The 15656-nt window shown below is 39.0% G+C and overlaps 1 protein-coding gene across 1 annotated transcript in view; it reads left to right on the plus strand.

Annotated features, from left to right (window-relative positions):
* The first annotated feature begins 7022 nt into the window (after positions 1-7022).
* Positions 7023-15656, plus strand: part of LOC124291304 (putative extracellular sulfatase Sulf-1 homolog) — a 107754-nt gene continuing 99120 nt past the window's right edge. The window contains exon 1 of the mRNA XM_046728277.1: positions 7023-7093. The gene's annotated coding sequence lies outside the window, so the exon portion shown is untranslated. The remainder of the gene's footprint in view (positions 7094-15656) is intronic.

Here is a 15656-nt window from a genome sequence, read left to right on the forward strand (position 1 = left end):
CTAGAACACACGTAACATAGTCTAGAACGCACATTACACATTGTCTAGAACACACATAACACATTGTCTAGAACGCACATTACACATTGTCTAGAACACACTTAACACATTGTCTGGAACACACATTACACATAGTCTAGAACACACATAACACATAGTCTAGAACACACTTAACACATAGTCTAGAACACACATTACACATTGTCTAGAACGCACATTACACATTGTCTAGAACACACATAACACATTGTCTAGAACACACATAACACATTGTCTAGAACACACTTAACACATAGTCTAGAACACATAGTGCATAACACTTAGCTCACACATAACACATAGTCTAGAACACACTTAACACATCATCTAGAACACACATTACACATATTCTAGAACGCACATTACATAGTCTAGAACACACTTAACACATTGTCTAGAACGCACATTACACATTGTCTAGAACACACACATTACACATAGTCTAGAACACACATAACACATTGTCTAGAACACACACACATAGTCTAGAACACACACACATTGTCTAGAAACACATTACACATTGTCTAGAACAACACACATAACACATTGTCTAGAACAAACATAACACATTGTCTAGAACACACATAACACATTCTCTAGAAAACACACATAACACATTGTCTGGAACACACATAACACATTGTCTAGAACACACATTACACATAGTCTAGAACACACATAACACATAGTCTAGAACACACATAACACATTGTCTAGAACACACATTACACATTGTCTAGAACACACATAACACATTGTCTGGAACAAACATAACACATTGTCTAGAACACACATAACACATTGTCTAGAACACACATAACACATTGTCTAGAACACACATAACACATGGTCTAGAACACACATTACACATAGTCTAGAACACACGTAACATAGTCTAGAACACACATTACACATAGTCTAGAACACATAGTGCATAACACACTTGGCTCACACATTACACATAGTCTAGAACGCACATTACACATTGTCTAGAACACACATAACACATTGTCTAGAACACACGTAACATAGTCTAGAACACACATTACACATTGTCTAGAACACACATAACACATTGTCTAGAACACACGTAACATAGTCTAGAACGCACATTACACATTGTCTAGAACACACATAACACATTGTCTAGAACGCACATTACACATTGTCTAGAACACACTTAACACATTGTCTGGAACACACATTACACATAGTCTAGAACACACATAACACATAGTCTAGAACACACTTAACACATAGTCTAGAACACACATTACACATTGTCTAGAACGCACATTACACATTGTCTAGAACACACATAACACATTGTCTAGAACACACATAACACATTGTCTAGAACACACATTAACACATAGTCTAGAACACATAGTGCATAACACTTAGCTCACACATAACACATAGTCTAGAACACACTTAACACATCATCTAGAACACACATTACACATAGTCTAGAACGCACATTACACATTGTCTAGAACACACATAACACATTGTCTAGAACACACGTAACATAGTCTAGAACACACATTACACATTGTCTAGAACACACATAACACATTGTCTAGAACACACGTAACATAGTCTAGAACGCACATTACACATTGTCTAGAACACACATAACACATTGTCTAGAACGCACATTACACATTGTCTAGAACACACTTAACACATTGTCTGGAACACACATTACACATTGTCTAGAACACACATAACACATTGTCTAGAACGCACATTACACATTGTCTAGAACGCACATTACACATAGTCTAGAACACACATGCACACATTGTCTAGAACACACATTACACATAGTCTAGAACACACATTACACATAGTCTAGAACACACATTACACATTGTCTAGAACACACATAACACATTGTCTAGAACACACATTACACATAGTCTAGAACACATAGTGCATAACACACTTGGCTCACACATTACACATAGTCTAGAACGCACATTACACATTGTCTAGAACACACATAACACATTGTCTAGAACACACGTAACATAGTCTAGAACACACATTACACATTGTCTAGAACACACATAACACATTGTCTAGAACACACGTAACATAGTCTAGAACGCACATTACACATTGTCTAGAACACACATAACACATTGTCTAGAACGCACATTACACATTGTCTAGAACACACTTAACACATTGTCTAGAACACACATTACACATTGTCTAGAACACACATAACACATTGTCTAGAACGCACATTACACATTGTCTAGAACGCACATTACACATTGTCTAGAACACACATAACACATTGTCTAGAACACACATAACACATTGTCTAGAACACACTTAACACATAGTCTAGAACACATAGTGCATAACACTTAGCTCACACATAACACATAGTCTAGAACACACTTAACACATCATCTAGAACACACATTACACATAGTCTAGAACACACATTACACATAGTCTAGAACACACATTACACATAGTCTAGAACGCACATTACACATTGTCTAGAACGCACATTACACATTGTCTAGAACACACATTACACAATGTCTAGAACGCACATTACACATTGTCTAGAACACACATTACACATAGTCTAGAACACACATTACACATTGTCTAGAACGTACATTACACATTGTCTAGAACACACATAACACATCATCTAGAACACACATTACACATAGTCTAGAACACATAGTCTAGAACACACATAACACATTGTCTGGAACACACATTGCAACTGGTCTGGAACAATTATAGCACATTGTCAAGAACACAAGCAACACATAGTTAGGTAATGACACACATAGCACATTATCTAGAACACTCAGGGCACATTGTCTGGAACACATACAGCACATGGTCTGGAACACATACAGCACATGATCTAGAACACTCAGGGCACATTGTCTGGAACACATACAGCACATGGTCTGGAACACATACAGCACATTGTCTGGAACACATACAGCACATTGTCTGGAACACATACAGCACATTGTCTGGAACACACATAACACAACCAGGCACATGCAGTCTCGGATCCCACCTACAGAGTTACACTCTCGTCAGTCCACACACAGTCAAAGGTGCATTATATTCAGAACAATAAGAGCGAGCTTTTATGTACACTTCTTTCAGTATGGTCGCGGGTGTACCCTGTTTGATTGAAGTAGACAAGGGTAATTACGCCGTACACAGTTCTTACAGAAGCAATTATTGAAGAATGTCGCGATGTAGGGACGGTTTCTGTCATGGAAAAAGCTTGAAATAAAATAAATAGCAAGGGCCCAGTGTAATCACTGGAACTGCCCTAGTCTGTCTCACAGTCCCCGAACCACATTATTTTCCCCAATGCCTAGCCTTCCCTGCAATGCTAAAGCCCTAAATAGAAGCAAGTCTGGATTCCCTCAGGTTCTGAATTTCCCATCTTCAATTTAAATGGGTTTATTTGTAACTATCAAAATTATATATATTCAGAGACTAAGGACTTTTGTCTCGTCTGATACTTCATTCGACCAAGACGGCTGTAGCACATCTACCATCTGGGCTGCATTTGTCATACGAAGCGAAATGCATTGTAATATCCCACAGAGCTATTTTACCTAATGTGAGAAATATCTTCATGTAGATTACACTGAATATATGTGCAGCAAACCTGGTCTGTGCATGTAATGCTGATTTTCCTGCCATATCTTTTGACTTTCCACTCCGTTCGAGTTATTTCATGCATACATCCGCACTGTTTAGAACATCGCAGACCTTCCCGCTGCATCTGGCCCACATGCTACAGATCTTGTTTGTCGAACGTTGTTTGTTGTCTGTATTGAATACTTGGATATCTTTTGAAGCCATATGCTACTACGTACGTGACTGTCTCGTTACCATGTTCAGTTCCTGACTTTTAACCCGTTAAGGTCCGGGTCAGAATTGAACTTCAGTAACCCATGCTTGTCGTAAGAGGCGACTAACGGGATCGGGTATTCAGGCTGACTGGCATGTCATCGTATCCCAATTGCGGAGATCGATGCTCATGATATTGATCACTGGCTTGTCTGGTCAACAATCTTTAACACAGCAGAGAATCGTAACCAACACGACAGGAAACCTTCACCAAGCCGAGGGACCAGAAAGGGTAACAATTTATGAGTGAGTGAGTATGGTTTTACGCCGCTTTTTTTCAATATTCCAGCAATATCACGACGGAGGATCCCAGAAATGGGCTTACATGTGGGGAATCGAACCCGCGTGACGAGCGAAGGCCACCGCTAAGCTTCCCCACTGCCCTAATATATGGATGCAGTCCTTGTTGCAGTGAGAGCGACGTTTCCATAGGTTCTAACACCGTTATCAAGCACTGCCTCTGATAGAAGTTACACGCAGGGCCAGTTTGAGGAGTAGAATGATCCAAGACGAACCTTTTATAAACAGTCCAAGTAGACGGTAGACGAGTTTATCGTCAGGCAGGCTAGACAGATAGAGAGGTTGTCCACAGGATAAATCGCCGTCGGGTCTGCTCAGCCCACAGTGAGCGGGTCGCTGCTTTCTGTCATTCGCGTGTTGCTACCTGCAGCTGATTATCGCTTATTTCAAGCATGTCAAACTCCGAGATAATGCACGAACTGGGGTGACTCGAAGTAGCGTTCCGTCTTTCAAAGGCTGTAACTTTCTATTTTGATGGTGTTTGTAAATATTTATTAATTTTGTCAAAACAACGGGCACGTCGGGAGCACCCCTTCATAGAGAACAGAGGACAAGTTAGTGGTGTGTTTTCAGATTGAATTGGCTCGAGAGATTATTTTCAGTTCACTTGTGATAACTCGTAAGACGAATATGAAAAGTGTAATGAAAGAAAAATAAATGTAACAAGCCGTCGCTATCCCTCAGTTTGATCAATAGCTAATTCCAACCCGGAAATTTGCACGCGGCAGAGTTTAAAAAATATTGAATAAATAAAATAAATCCCTCAATCAATGCTCCACAGGGGAACATTGCAAAATGTGGTAGTCGTCCATTTAATAAGAATACGCGACATGTATGTTTTTATAAGGAAAAGAACACTTCCAAACATGCATCACTAGCAACTATCCTGCCAATGCGTGGTGTATTTCTTCAAAGTCAAAGAGTTTTATTATGTGAGGTAAAATCGAACGTCACATCCACACTGCTTCAGCCCTTCAGAACCCGGTTTATGTAAATGAAGCATGGGTCGCTGTATAATTATTTTGACAACTGTATAAAAAATGGCAACAATGTTGTAATGCTCGTGTGCCTTCTGGATTAGAACTGCTCCAAGCACCCTACATGCTGTTCGCAAGAGGCGAGTGAGTCAGTGAGTATGATTTTACCCCGCCTTCAGCGGTATTTCAGCAATATCACGGTGGAGGACACCAGAAATGGGCTTCACGCAACATGGGGAATCGCATCCCCGTTTTCAGCGTCACCAGACGCTTTAACCACTAGGCTACCCCACCGGCTCTGTGAGTTGCGGCTGAATGGATCGGGTCTCTCGGGTAGGCAGGCAGTCCATTGTGTGTCATTTTAAGCCGACTACGTGGGACCCTCCAACATGGTTTGTCTGGTCCAGGCTCGACCATTCTAAGGCCACCCTCGTATGAGTGTAATATATATTTACTAGTGTTAAAAATGAAGAAAATATCCTGACAATCATGGAACAGTGAGGTGGTTTGTGATGTGCAATGTGTACATGTGATACATTGGATAATAGAGGGTGAGTTCTGGTGTGGTCTTCCGTAATCTCGCTGGAATAATTCTGAAAAAGCCGTCAAACTATATTTTCACTCTGAAATAATGAAATATATGATGGGTTACAGCGATATACCTCTTGGATAGTTGCTTTATTTTCAAAACAGATGCTCATATCCACCCAAGAACAACACAAATGTACAAACTACGTGGGAGATATACTACACTGCAATCTGTATCATGGTTAAAGGGTGGCAGGGTAGGCAGCTGCCTGAAGTGTTCGCTCCTCACGACGAAAACCAGCGTTCGAAATACCTGCCTGCCCGATCGCCCGGGACGGGTTATTTTCAACACGCACTGCCAGATTCTCAAATTCACCTGCCGGACGCTCGGGTTAACATTTAGACATGTATATGAAAATATTCATCATATTTCAGGATAATAAAACATGATGAAGTGATAACATGAATTCAAGCATTAAACACAAATCTAAAATAAACAGTTAATTCTTTTCTTGCACTGGTATTAGCTCTTTCAATATTTTATTTACAAGTTTTTATTTAATCATACTAAGTAAATTAGTATTTTGTGTGGGCAGGTAAGTTTTGGTCAGGGCTGGCAAATTTTACATCTAACCAGCCCTGTGGTCTGGCTGAAATTTTTGGGAGTTTCATACCCTGCGAAGACCAGGGTTTGTTTCCCCCCTATAGACTTAATGCGTGAAGCCATATTTTGCAGTTCCCGGTGTGATCCCCTGTTGAGGTATATATATGTTCTATGCTTTACTTCGCTCTTGCTTGACAACTGTATAAGAACCTATATCGAAACGTCGCAACATGATATAATAAAGAAGTTGTCATCTATAAAGTATTACCTTTCTTATTATTCGTCAGCTTCAAAAATGCCAATCAAACAGATTATATTCAAAACCACATACTAACTAATTTGATTGTTCGTAAGAGACACATCTGGGTGCAAAAACATGTTTTAAAAGTTGTGTTTTTTTCTTAATCCTCATACCCTACATCCAGGTTGAATCTCATGTTACTGTCCCCGGTCGATAGTGATGAAAGTTTTTCTGACGCGCAAGTTTACTTTGTCTTCGCCTTAACCTATTTCAAAACCACAAGATTCTCTTTATGAAGGGGTGGGGGGAGTTTGCTAAGTCAATATGCATATATCCAATCAGAGGTTGCCTTTCATTGTCGGTGAACCAATAGAAAGCCCTGTTATAAATACGTCAATAATTTCCGCTCGGGTTGGTCTACCGAGACACTGCGAGTTGAGTGGCTCGTAGAGAACGGATTTACTAGGTCCGATAAAGGTACGTGATTCTTTCTGTCTTTATTCCATGTCCGACTGCTAATTTGTTAGATATAGCCACTTGTCATGTCGACTGTGTAGTCAGCAAGATCAGTATCGACTGACATTTAACTACGGTGAACCGCCGGCTATTTGTGACATGCCCAACAACTTGGATACATTCACAAAACCCCACGCACGCACTTCTCGTTTCAACAGTGATCGTCTCAAATAAAGTTGAATTTTATTCTCGAGGGCGCAGACTGTATTTAAACATGTAAAGTTCTTTTGATCCCACTTGTTTTAACGCTCATACGAAAAAATTCAAATTTAAGCAGTTTAAGTAAAGACGAACCCTGAAACTTAATCAATACTTAAAATGTTCATTATCATAAAAATGTCGAGAATTGACGAAAGTCATTTCTCAATTATCTAGAAAGCTTTGTTTGTTTTGAAACATGTCACTATTTTAAACCATTAATTGAAATACTATTATTTTAAAGTTTGACAACAGTTTTCAAATAAACTTCAAAGCGGTCAAGTTCGGTTTAAGACTGGAGTTTTATCATCTAAGCAAACATGGTGTTTATTGTTTTACTGTGAGAGATTTCTGGAGTGATGTACAATGATGTGTGTATTATGATTCATGAGTGCACAATACACGGGAGCTAATTGCGTGGAGGAATGTTTACACTGTCAATATACAAAGCCTGTGCAGACAGACAGAGCCGGAGATCGGGCTGGCCAGGCTTGTAGCAGTCAACCTCACACATATATTTGGGGTAATATCTACATCCAGTGCATCAAGCTGCTTCCAAGGGAAACATTGTTTGGCTACTTTATTGACTGAAGAGAGAATGTGTTTTTCTTGAATTAGGAAATACCTTTACCCCAAAATAAGTCAGTAGGAAAATTAGAAACTTATTATTTGTTACATATACTTTTATCACTAGTATTGTAATCACTAACCCAGATAATATATCTAATTTATATGTAGGAAGACTAAATTTAAGTACTCTGATTACCCAATGCATAACTGGAGCGGGATTAAGAAGTTGGGGTGATGGGTATACAACTTCTTTAATATAATATGAGTACAACTTCTTTATATATATTACCCAATGCATAGTTAACCATTAAGAATTGTGAACTGTAGGAGCAGTAGTAGCTTTGAAGGCTGGGGCTGGGTGATTTAAATACACAATGTTGAAGTTTAATCCTGGTTTACTCAGTTATTGAATACTTTGCCACCAGAACTCAAAGCCACCATCTGTGAATCCTCTTTTAAAAGCCTAATCAAAACTTTTCTGTTCAAAACTGCTTACAATATTAACAATATTCCCCTCTCACTCTACTGACTCCTACATATGCGCCAGTGAGCAACTAGACAGATGGATACCAGGCGCTATGTTATTATTATTATTATTAATATTATTACTATTTTGGTATTTCCAGTTGATCAAAAAGGAAAGCATAATTTTTGAGTCAACATTTCCTGTGTGATATTTCCTACACATCTGATAATCGTAATCAACTGTTTCATTTATGAAGAATCGTTCTGTCGGAGAAGTAGCACAACAAGTGTGCAACAAGTGATCAAAACTAATTTGGGGGCACTAATTATCTCTCCAACCACAACCATACTTGTCTGCTGGACAACTGCCATTAGTGTGGACAAGTAAAAAGGTTTTTAATGGTTTCTGTGTTGTGTGTCCTACACATTCAATTATTTCAATTATTATAACCAACTTTTCTATGTATGAGTTAGTGAGTTTAGTTTCAACCGCTTTTAGCAATATTCCATCAGTATCATGGCGGGGGACACCAGAAATGGACTTCACACATTGTACCCATGTGGGGAATCGAACCGGGGTCTTCGGCGTGACGAGACAACGCTTTAACCACTAGGCTACCCCACCACCCTTTCTATGTATGAAGAATCGTTCTCTCAGTGAAAGAGCGACACAAGGGCCATTAAATGTAGACTAGTAACAGGTTATTTAGATGACCTTCACTCCTACGCTCACGCCTTCCCCATCCCGCTTACCCCCACCTATATTTTTCCTGGGAGTCACAAGTAGAATGAGTAATAATAGGAGTGAGTTTGGTTTTACCCCGCTTTTAGCAATATTCCAGCAATATCATGGTAGGGGACCCCCCACAAATGGGCTTCACACATTGTACCCATGTGGGAAATCAAACCCGGGTCTTCTGCGTGACGAGCGAACGCTTTAACCACTAGGCTAGCCCACCGCCCCATGAGTAATGATAGGAAGGAGGTGGTCCAGTGTGCATGACATGGTAAGAATGGGGTCCTTTTCTCCACAGTGTGATGCCAAGTTTCAGTCCAGGACTACTGCTAGGCATTACACTTATTGCAACAAGTAAAAGTAACACATTGTAATTATACGATTACAGTGATACACTTCATAAGTCTCAGGGAAAGAAACCTTTCAAAATTTCCCACTAGACACAGCACCAGTGTCAGTGGACAGTTATTAGTGGTCCTGTCTGTACCTCACTCGACCAAAATAACACTCGTAGATTTTCTTAACTATCAATGCAAAATTCACTGGCCACCAGGACCACTGCAAACTTATCATTTAATGGTCCTGATGAAGTTTTACTAGCCAGGGACAACAGGGCCAGCGTACATTTCGCACACTGCAGTCTGAGGTAGCAGACTTATCAGTGGTGTTACAAGGCACTTGAATCAAACACTCTTGTCTGTCTCAGTCCCTGAACCACATTATGTTCCCTAATGACTAACCCTCCCTGCAATGCTAAAGCCCTAAATGAAGCAAATCTCCCAACTCATTGGGGCTTCCTTTCAATTTAAATGGGTTTATTTGTTGCTATCAAAATTATATATATATATATATATATTCAGGGACTAGGCGTTAGTCTACAAACAGGACAGCACTGGCAATTCAGAGGAGTGTTTTACCCCCTAAAGGGATAACAAAGTGACAGTTACTTAAATAGTTGGGTTGTAGCAGTATAGCAAAAGTGCTGAAGGTCTGCCCCTGTTATCTTCATTTGTTGAACCCTGCCATAGATTTAACTTCAACTAATGTTCACTTGCCAGAGCCGTCAGTTGATTTGCAAGCAACATGAAATGTGGTTAGTACCGAGATTGATTTAGCTCCTGACATGACCCTGTCCGTGACTTTATTCTCGTTACTTCTCACAGATACCACACCTTGGCATAAAGCCCCACATGTGAGTTAGTCTGTTCATTGTTCTAGGGTGTAATACTTGTCTCAGCGGCTGTGATTGCCTCTATATGCCGGCTATTAATTCATATTTCACCGTTTGATACCTGACGTGCAGACTGTAATCTGTTGATGATATATAGTGAATACCCGTCTCTCGAGCCGCTGCTGCCTCTCCTGCTGTCAGGGCTGTTATCGTCCTTCTGCTGTTTGAGTTAACTCTCCTGTCTCCTTCTCACTATCTGACAGGTCATTTTAATCTCGTAACTAACATTATCCCTCTTAACTTTGACGCAGCATCTTAAACAGGCATGTCAATCTTGTGTATACCTCTTAGCAGCCTATTGATACTTCTCTACCCGCCACCTAACCCATCTGTAGGTAAGGCCAGAAAAAATATATGTCCGTTGCCTATTACATGCTTTGTTAAAATAGTCATTTCATCTTTTTTTAAAGTTTTTTTTTATATTTCTTAGTAGAACCAGGTGGGTACCTGAGACTGTCTTCAATGATACTATATCATGTTGTAACAATGCCTTGTGACGAAATATTGAAAGATTTCTATGTCAAATAAATATTTATGTTAAATTATTTGCAGGTTTTGTCAGTGAGAGCCCATTATGCCAATTCAATGCAGTCTATTTTAGCCTACGTACACTGTAAAACATGCAAATATCATACTTGATTTGGATGAAAATGGTGAGTTGAAATGCACTCCAGTCGGGGGGGAGGGGGAGTGTGTGGGTGGTGGTGATTTAGGATAGGGTCGGTCGGGTAACTGGAAACGGACATTTTTTTTGTGTGCCTAAGACACCTGATGTGGTGATAAGGACCAGAGATGTTGGTTCCTTAAATTGCATTTTATGGGCTGTTGTATCAACAGAGACAGTGGACATGGCAATTCTTTCAACATACATTTCACTATAGGTGCTTTTACCAAGTATACAGGTTGTTTTTGAGTTGGATCTTTTAGTCTTAAGTGCCTGTACCATGACATGTTGAATGGATAAAGAAGTTGAAATTCATCACTCGCTTTGTAAAGTAACCAGCTCTAGTAGCAAAACATTGTATTAAAAGGAAAAGAAAGCTGAAGTCAGTTATTCTTTAGAAGTGGGATTGTTACCCTGTTGATACCCGTTGGGCCAACACAGATATGCCCCTTCTCTGCTGATGCTATCTCATCTGTCACATCAGTGAAGAAAAAACAATACAATGTTTGCGACACTAGTCTGTGTGTAGCATCACCTGCCAGTCACAGTGCCCCGAGTATAGCGCTCCTGTCAGTAGACGCTGATAACACTGTGATATATATGCTATATTACATGTTGAGGAGGTGGATATGTTGTATATCATCTTGTGCTAGTTGACTATATCTACCTCTCAAATGTACAATACTGTTCTGACACATTGGATTATTTGTTTTAGTTTTTGTTAGATGTAATCTTTTAATGGAACCCCCTTGGTGTACCACTAAATTTTATTGATGTAAAAAAAAGGTCTGTTCAACAGCGATGGCTCATTTGCCCTCTCCTACAAGATATGTCAGCACAGGTTGATAAGAGGGATTTAAATTCAGAGGTTTTGCCTAGACTTTGCCGTTCATGTTCCATTTGATACCAGGACTTGTATGGGTGAGATGCTACTCTTCCCTATTCACAGATAAAGTGAGGTGGACAATTTGTAATTCAGAGAATAATCTAGTATTCCAGATGAAGTGCCCTTTACAGGCAAATTTGGACAAATTGTTTTCATGTTAAAAATTAGGATTGTTTAATGATATTTTCATTTTTGAAAATTTGGAATTATTGTGATATTTCATTTAAAGCTTCCTGCTCCATATTGGTTTGGTTATCTATGAAATACATGTCAAGTCTACGAAGTGTTGGCTTAACATAAACTTAACATCGACTGTGAAACCTTTTATTCCAGTTTGGGAATTTTATTGATATTCTTGGAGCCAAGGGACCAAAAGCTGGACTCTGTGCAAGTCTAGATAAATATCTGTCATGTGACCATAGATATTCCTTTCTGCAATTTGTGAGCTTTTGTGGAAAATAAATGATTCTGTTTTCTTTGCAAAAGTAATCTATTTCTCGATATCAGTCATGTATTTTGGTAAAACCAACTGTATATGATTGATAAAAACTCAAACTTAAACATGGAATACGACAACTTATCAAATACAGGTATGGTGGTTGACGGCATCTCTGATATGATTTATTTAGCTCTTGAGGAGGGTAATAACAGCCTGACTGTAACAGTGTCCTATTTACATGTTTGTCACAATGAAATATTCCTTCGTGGGATATTCTGTGTATTCTGTGTATTTATCAAGCTGATCACACAGTAAATATGTTAAATATGTGAATATGTTATAAATGAATCAGAAACCTGTTTTGATTATTTGAAACCAGTATGGTGAGTAAGATGTCTGTTGAAATGAAAATGATTTATCCCGGTAAAATTCATTCCGTGGTGGCCATGCTACAACTGTCTATCTATAATAGGTTTCTGAAAAGTCTTTGGGGATTGTGGGTAATTGAAAAGAAAGTGCATGCATTCCTATTGTTTAAAGATTTGCTTATAACGTGGCACATCTGGTCTAGTGGTTCTTAAAATTCTCAATTTTTTAGTTGTTCAGTTTTATTTCTATTTAAATCCAGAAATGCATGACATTTGTTGGAAAGTGTTCTGCAGTAATAGGAAGGCATCCATGTTTATGAGAAAGCTGTGGACTGATGGGTATATTCAATAGAGAGTACATGCATTTGTATATTTTAAACAAACATTTATTGCGTGTCATTTTTGTTTACTAGCTCTAAAATGTCTCCACATGTTGTTAGTTGTACATACATTTATATTTAAACCCAGAAAGCCATGACATTGATTGTAAAGTTTACCACAAAAATGACTGGGAGACAATTCAACTACGCTAGTTCATTACAAGCAGAATGCTGCTCGACCAAGTTCCGGATTTCAAAGGCTCCTACACACCTACTGTGGAAAGACATTGTTTTTCAATTCATTATGTATGGTGGGGGTTGGGTCAAGTAATAGAAGTCGAAAACATTGTTTAAGATAGAAAACAGGAAGAGAAATTGTTCACAATTTGTTAAAACATACTTGTGTTCTGAAAATTATTTTATTGTAAATTTAATCTGCTAGCCAAAAGTTTGCAGTCTTGTTGTACAATGCATCAATACATTGTATCTGTCTTCCTGTGTCCTCTAATGTGAGGACATGATGAGATCTTCAAAGATTAAGAGATCCTAGTATATCAAGATTGTCTTCAGTCAACATTGTGATCTTGTGTCATGAATATTCTTTACTCCATCTGTGACTTTTGAAAAGGTTTTCTTCCACCAAACTACACGGACCTCAAGATAATCCAGTAGTGTGTTCTACATGTTTCTTGACAAAGAACTGTTCATGTCCAGAAATTGGTCGTAACTGCAGACGGTTCAGTTACAACTCAAAAGATGTTGGACATGTTGTTTGAATAGAGCATGTTTATGAAATCCATCACTGCAATGAACAAATTAAGCTGTTTATTTGAGTAATTAAGTACGATCACCTTGGCAACTGCCTTCACAAATAGATCAGTTTGATATCAGACTGTGTCTGCCTCATGCACAGTGTGCAATGTTTTCACACTTGAAACAAGACCGCCTCCGTGGTGTAGTGTTAGAGCGTCTGCCTGGAGAGCGGAAGGTCGCGGGTTCGATCCCCGGTCGTGTCATACCAAAAGATGTTAAAATATGGTACTTGTTGGTCTCTGTCTGGTGCTCGGCATTAATGGGTACAACAAGGACTGGTCGGCTCGGAGTCAGTATAATGTGTTTGAGTGGGGTATTCATGCTTCACTGCGGCATGGTATCTCAGTGAGCTAGCACTATAAAACCAGCTTAAGTCTGGGCTAGTACAAGCAGCCACACATACACATACACGCATGCACGTCGTCATATGAGCGAAATATTCTCAAGTACGACGTAAAACCCAATTTCACCTCACCTCACATTTGAAACAGTGCTGAAGTATGTCAAGGAAGGTCTCAGCGCTTCTCATTGGTTGAATACCAATATCCCTGATGTTAAAATAGGTTATTGGCACAATATCGAATACAAAAGGAGCTCTTCAGAAGTGTTTCTTCAATTCCATATGGCTCTTTTGTAGATGAGAAAGTTTGTAAATTTAACAAAGTAGCATTTGAAATTTAATTTATTGAAATAGTTGACCATCTGTGGATACATGACTTGTGCAGAGGAAGCTGCGATATTAGCAGACTCAATTTTGGGGTCATTTTGGAACGATTTATTCAAGATGGCCGTAATTCATCAAAACATTAAAGCTTTGAAGTTTTTCCAATTTGTTCCATTAAAATAATGGAGGACACTTGAGCTCTCTATGAATAAATCATTAAGTGCATTGGCTTGATTTGAATATATTCTTATTGATTTAATTGAAAGGCTTTGATGAATACAAGTCCAATGCACATATTTATTGAATCAATGTGATAGAAACTGAAATGTAAACATGAAATTCAACTTTAAAAATACTTCTGAACACTAAGTGCTTTAATATTTATTTTTGTCATTAGCATTCTACCACCATCTTGAAACCTTCATCTCAAATACTAGCATCCTGGTGGTCATCGTATGAGGACAGATTGTCTGACTGGTCAGTTCACTATAGGTTGACCAGTTTTACGTGTCTGACTGGTCAGTTCACTATAGGTTGACCAGTTTTACGTGTCTCACTGGACAGGTCACTATAGGTTGACCAGTTTTTCGAGATGCCAAATATTGCAGGTTTAAGAATGAAAATGGATGCAAAGAATTTGTGCTGCAAGTCCCACAGGAACACAAAGCTATGTCTGTTTGAATCATCAGACCAGTTCGTTTGAAGCCACGGTAGCAGGCACTTTTATTTTTCTGTCCATATCTGATTTTCTTCATTCAATTACTAAGTTGTGTTTCAAACAGGAAAATCCCATCCATGGTTGACTTAAGGATTCACAGATACTTGATATTTTATTTGTTGTTGGTGCAGAGGTCACACTTGGACTGCCAGTATCGTGCCTGGGACAGGCAAAAGCATGACTGAGTCACAAGGACTCACAAAAAGAGAGGCCCTGGTAAATCCCTGAACCAGAATAAGCCATATTCTCCAAGTCTGTCTCACAGTCCCTGAACCATATTATTTTCCCTACAGCCTAGTCTTCCCTGCAATTCTAAATCCCTAATGAAGCAAGGCTAGATTTTCCCAGGTTCACTGAATCTCCCAACTCTCTGGGCCTCCTTTTCAATTTGAATAGGTTCATTTGGTACTATCAAAATTATATATATACAGGGACTAAGCATTAGTCTATAT

The sequence above is a fragment of the Haliotis rubra genome, unplaced genomic scaffold (assembly GCF_003918875.1).
Source record: "Haliotis rubra isolate DU_JTF1 unplaced genomic scaffold, ASM391887v1 Scf49, whole genome shotgun sequence".
Lineage (NCBI taxonomy): Eukaryota > Metazoa > Mollusca > Gastropoda > Lepetellida > Haliotidae > Haliotis > Haliotis rubra.